The sequence below is a fragment of the Carassius carassius genome, chromosome 14, assembly GCF_963082965.1.
Source record: "Carassius carassius chromosome 14, fCarCar2.1, whole genome shotgun sequence".
In the NCBI taxonomy this organism is placed as follows: domain Eukaryota; kingdom Metazoa; phylum Chordata; class Actinopteri; order Cypriniformes; family Cyprinidae; genus Carassius; species Carassius carassius.
In genome coordinates, this window is record NC_081768.1 from 4,826,105 (window position 1) to 4,832,104 (window position 6,000).

The following is a 6,000-nucleotide window of genomic DNA, read 5'->3' on the forward strand; positions in this document are numbered from 1 at the left end:
TTATCGGTCTGGCTGCCGTGCCTTCTACAAACGCAGTTAAAGTTAAGGTGATGAGACTGAAGTTGGTCTCAGGTGGTTGTGCTGTGGGATGTGTTTCCCATACATTTATTTATTTTTGGATAAAAAAGGCTTTGTTGAATAAATATGAGCACTTAGCTGCACGTTTAGTGATAATAATAATTCCTTAGATTTATATGTTTAAATATCAAAAAGAGACACAGGTGTTTTTATATCACTGTATTTCTGAAGGAAGACTTGCATGTTATATGCCTGATAAAGCAGGGTTTGTGAGCTCAGCACTGCTTTTTTTCCAGCTGTTATTGGGGAAACCTCTATTTCTCGCGCTTTAAAGCATCTCCTGCTTAACATTTCTTCCATGTTTTATTTTTAATAGTAAATCCCATTTGTTTACCAAAAAATTAAGTTTGCTTAATTTTTAAATTTTTGCTAAAAAAAAATCAAACATGTGGTGAAGAAAAAATACATTTCATAGGGCCCTAAACTGTGTTAAAAAAGTGTTATGATTTAAATTAATTAGACATGCTTTTTGATTAATACAATTAAATGTAACCATTAAAAAGGAGTTGAGAAAAAAATAAAACAGAAAAAATGGAATCCAGAAAAATTAAAACGGAAAACGGACTTTGGAAAAAATTCCTTAAAAATTTTTAAAAAGTAAAGTAAAGTAATAAGTAGTAAAGTTACTTTTCAAATGCAGTAACTAGTAAAGTAATCTCATTACAATTTATAGAAGTAACTAGTAACTAGTAACTAATTACAATTTTTGAGTAACTACCCCAACACTGCTTGGCGCCTGCTTATTTAGCAAAGCTTTTACATTTCCACACTCCCCTTAAAGCACTGAGGTCGTCCAATCAGGTGTTCCTTGATGTTCTGAGAGCCAGGTTAAAAAAATAATGGTGACCAAGCTTTTTCAGTGGTGGCACCTAATTTGTGGAATAGTTTACGTGTACACATAAGGACTGCTCAGACTGTTGGAATTTTCGCTACTTAAGACTCACCTGTATTCCTTGGCTTTTGTTTTGAGCTGAGCTGAGACATTGTGATGTTTTTACTGTATTTGTCTTATTTGTGTGTGTTTTTTCTGCACATTGTTAAGCACTTTGGTCAACCATGGTTGTTTTTAAATGTGCTATATACTTTCAATAAAATTGAACTGAACTATGGAGTCAATCGGGACCAGCAACTGTTTGGTTACACACATTCCTCAAAATATCTACAGTGGGTAAAATAAGTATTGAACACGTCAAGGTGCTGATGACATGAAGTTTTCACCTGATGTTGGTAAAAACCCAATTAATCCATACCTACAATGGAAAACAATACAAATAAGTTCAGAAATTTAGTTGTGTAATAAAACGGAATGACCCAGGGAAAAAGTATTGAACACACTTATTAAAATCTTTTTAATACTTCGTATTAAATCCTTTGTCAGTAATAACTTCAAGGTACCTCCTGTATGGAGAAACTAGTCGGCTTATTCTTCCACACAAACAGTCTTCAAATCTTGAAGGTTCCATGGGGCTCTTCTATGAACTTTGATCTTAACTTCCTTCCATAGATTTTCTGTTGGATTCAAGTCAGGTGATAGGTTGGGCCATTCTAACAGCTTTAATTTCTTTCTCTGAAACCAACTGAGAGTTTCAATGGCTGTGTGTTTGGGATCATTGTCTCACTAAAATGTCCACCCTCATTGCATCTTCTTCCTCCTGGTAGATGGCAGCAATTTTTTTATCAAGACTGTCTCTGTACATTTATCCATTAATCTTTCCTTCAGTTATATACATTTTACCAGTGCTACACCATGATGTGCAGTGTCATTTGACCTCCAGACATGGTGTGTATTATGGCATCCAAATAATACATTTTTTGTCTCATCTGACAAGACTATATTCTCCAAGTATTTCACAGGCTTGTCTAAATGTTGTGAATACAGGCCATGGTGGTTGAGTGCATTACTTATAGTTTTCTTTAAAACAATTGTACATGCAAATTCCAGGTCTTTCTGCAGCTCTCCATAAGAGGTCCTTGGCTATTAGACGACTCTTCTGATAATTCTTTTCACTCTGTCAGAAATCTTGCGAGGAGCACCTGCTCATGGCCGGATTATGGTGAAAAGATGTTCTTTCCACTTCTGGATTATGACCCCAACAGTGCTCACTGGAACATTCAGAAGTATACAAATCCTTCTGTAACCAATGCCATCAGTACGTTTTGCAACAATGAGGTGGCAAATTGTCTTGAGAGAGCTCTTTCCTTTTACCCATCATGAAATGTTTCGTATGTGACACTTTGGGACTGAACCAACTAATATTAATTTCCACTGACAAGGGACAGGACTGCTTTCTAATTACTGTTAGATTTCAGCTGGTGTCTTGTTTTTCCATGCCTTTTTGGACCTTCCTTTCTTCATGTGTTCAATATTTTTTTCCCCCTGTTTCATTACAATTTATTACACACAATTTCATTTCTGAACATATTTGTTTAGTGTTTTTTTTTTTTTTTTAGTATGTATGAATTACTTGGGTAGTTACCGACATCTGGTGAAAAAGTAATGTCAACAGCACCTTTAGAAATACATTTACTGAGAAAAATTATTTTACACACTGTATTTTTATGGTCAACAAAATAAAGAAATTATAAAGTTTTGGAACAACTTGAGGGTGAGTAAACAGTTTTTCAGTAAACAAGATTTACATTTTGGGGGGAAGTCTTAGGCTTATCCAGAGGTGGAAAGTAACGAATTACATTTACTCGCGTTACTGTAATTGAGTAGCTTTTTTGTGTACTAATACTTTTTAAAGTAATTTTTTAAATCTGTAATTTTACTTTTACTTATGTATATTTTGTTTGAAGTATTGTACTTCGCTACATTTTAAAACACATTAATTACTGAGTAAAAAAAATAAAAATAAAAAAAATAAATCGCTCCCTGGAAACTACGGCATAATGGGCAGGAGGGCAAACTGGCGCTAAAATCACAAGAAAGATGCAGACGGACAAAACAGGTGTTAGTGGTGCAGACACCGCTGAAAACGAAACCCCGTCATATTCTGAAGTTGAACTCGAAGGAAATGAAGTGAACCCCTGGCCATGTGTATGCTCTATTATGCAGTGTAAGCTGTACTTGCCTAGGAAGACCAAACTAGCAGCTTATAAAATCTCGACAAGACATCAACCCATAGACACCATATTGCCTTTTTTAGCTCTATTTCTACAACAGAAAATAATTCCAAACACAGCCACCAAAGCACAGTTTTGCGTCTCTGAGCAACGTGACAGTGTTTCGTTCCTGAATGAATCAACCGTTTAAATGATTCGGTTCAATCGCAATGACTCACTTATTAACAGTGACTTGCTGACACATACTGGCCATTTTAATTTCACATTTAAAGTATCTTTTGATTTTTTTAAATAATTAATTTCTTATTATTTCAAATGAGTATTCAACATTTTATGTCTTGTATATCAAAACATTATTCATGCATTTGTTGCATTTGTATTCATGCAGGTTAAATGCATTCTTGTCCTGCACTAAACAGTGTAATACATCTAAATGCCACTTCCAATGAATCTTCTGCATTTCCTCTGCATTAAAAGATGAGTTTGTTGATTCTGATTTGCCTGGTAACAGCCCAAATGTTTTATTATTCTAAATAACTGATTCCTTTAATTAAAAACAACTAGTTTGAGATTAATAGACCTAACCCAGGGGTGTCAAACTCAGTTCCTGGAGGGCCATAGCCCTGCAGAGTTTAGTTCTAACCCTACTCCAGCACACATATAATGTAGTTTTCAAATAAACCTAAATGATTAGATTAGCTGGATCAGGTGTGTTTAATTAGGGTTAAATCTAAACTGTGCAGGACTGTGGCCCTCCAGGAACTGAGTTTGACACCCTTGGCCTGTCCCATTTTGACTCCCTCTCACTGTTCAAATGTAACTAAGTAATTTTTACTCTGAGTAAAGTTTAAATGAGCTACTTTTTACTTTTGCTTTTACTTGTACTTAAGTAAAATTTCATTAATGTAATGGTACTTTTACTTGTGTAGAATATTTTTGTACTCTTTCCACCTCTGGGCTTATCCTGACCATCCAAATATTGATACAGATAACTTTGAATTTGCAACAGACATGAATGCGGATCAGGATTACGATGCCCTAAAATGTTATAACTATATGTAACCTTGGACCACAAGACCAGTCGCTGTAGCAATAGCCAACAATATACTGTATGTGTCAAAACTATCGAATTTTCTTTTATGCCAAAAATCATTACAATATTAATGAAAGATCATGTTCCATTAAGATATTTTGTAAATTTCCTACTGTACATGTATCAAGCTTTTTGATAAGTAATATTCCTTGCTAAGAACTTAATTTGGACAACTTTAAAGGTAATTTTCTCAATACTTAGAATTGTTTTTTTTGTTGTTGTTGTTGTTGTTTTTCACCCTCAGATTCCAGATTTTCAAATAGTTGTACTGTATCTCGGCCAAATATTGTCCTATCCTAACAAACCACATAACAATTGAAAGCCTATTTATTCAGATTTCAGATGATGTATTAATCTCAATTACAAAAATAAATAAATAATAATAATAATAATTGATGCTAATGTCTGTTTTGTGGTCCAGGGTCACATATGCAGCATGGTTGAAATTAGTCTGTAGTAATCAACATGCCACAGATAATGTCCATAGACATTCACCTGAAAACACCTTGAAACATTTTTTTAAGAATGCATTTGTGTGTTCTTAGTTTCCTTGCACGTGTTTGCATTCCCCGAGTGTGTGTATTTACATTCAGTCATTGTTGTATTATACAGAAACTCTGAGATCCTGGTGAAATAAATCAATAAGATCAAACACCGGCAGACCCTTTTGTCTCTGTCTCAGCGAATCTTCCATTCTGCAGCTAGACTCAGTTCTTTGATTTGATTTGTTTTATTTATAAAGCACAATAAAACAACGATGGTTGGCGCTGAACAATATAATTTAAACAGAAGAATACATAGAAACAATAAAGAAATAAGACATAATAGACATAATAAACTCCTGTTGGCTCATACACTAAAAGCCTTCTCAAAGATTTAGCCTTTAAGCCTTGTTTTAAAAAGTTCTGTCACAATCACAGCTCGGCCTGCTAATGAGGAAAGAAACAACTAAACACACTCCTCTCCTTCAACAGCCTGACCGCTGACCAGCAGAGCACTGACTGAGATTAAAAACACCAGCATTCCACAGACTATGATTGACATGTACTCAGAATTTTTATTTATTTTTTTGTGAATACTGTCTTCTCAGATGAGCTGAAAACCAAGTTGAGCCAAATAGAAACTATACACATGAGAAGTATTCCATATTACACATATTTTGCAGACCCATCTTATAGTGTCGGAAAAGAAATAATAATCTTACTGAGTTGTATGCTGGCAGTCCAAATTGAATGTGCTGGAAATGAATGCCTATGTACCTCAATTGGTGAGAAAAAAAAATTATATTGTGTTGTCCTCTCACAAAAGCAAACATAAATAACATGACACTTCATCTAACTCTAAACTCTATAACACTATATCACCCGTTCTTTTCAGTGAATCAAAAACATGCACTGAAACCAGTCTATTCAAATGAATCTTATGAACCAGTTCTTTTTATGAATCAAAAACATTTCGTGCAACCAGAGTAGACTTAGCCTGGTTCATGAGAAGTTGATTCTTATGAGACATCTTTTAGCCAATCAGAATATTCCAATTCATAAACAAAGTACTCTTAGGAGCCAGTTCTTTTTTGAGAATCAAAAACATGCAGTGCAATGAGACTAGTCTGATCTATTAACCTCTTCTTACAGGTCCTTGTTTTTTTTTTAATCAAAAACATACAGAGCAACCAGCATGGTCCAGCTCACAAACAAATGACATGGGATTATGAGTGGGATCCCTAAATGAATCAAAACACAAAAACTAAGCAAAGTCATTTT

At 34.5% G+C, this 6,000-nt stretch overlaps 1 long non-coding RNA gene across 4 annotated transcripts in view; it reads right to left on the bottom strand.

Moving 5' to 3' along the window:
• The window catches only part of LOC132156762 (uncharacterized), a 172,766-nt gene extending 167,263 nt beyond the window's left edge, over positions 1 to 5,503 (bottom strand). For all 4 annotated transcript variants that reach the window (XR_009437497.1, XR_009437496.1, XR_009437499.1 and 1 more), the window contains exon 1: positions 5,442 to 5,503. This is a non-coding gene — a long non-coding RNA (uncharacterized LOC132156762). The remainder of the gene's footprint in view (positions 1 to 5,441) is intronic.
• Between the last annotated feature and the right edge of the window lie 497 nt (positions 5,504 to 6,000).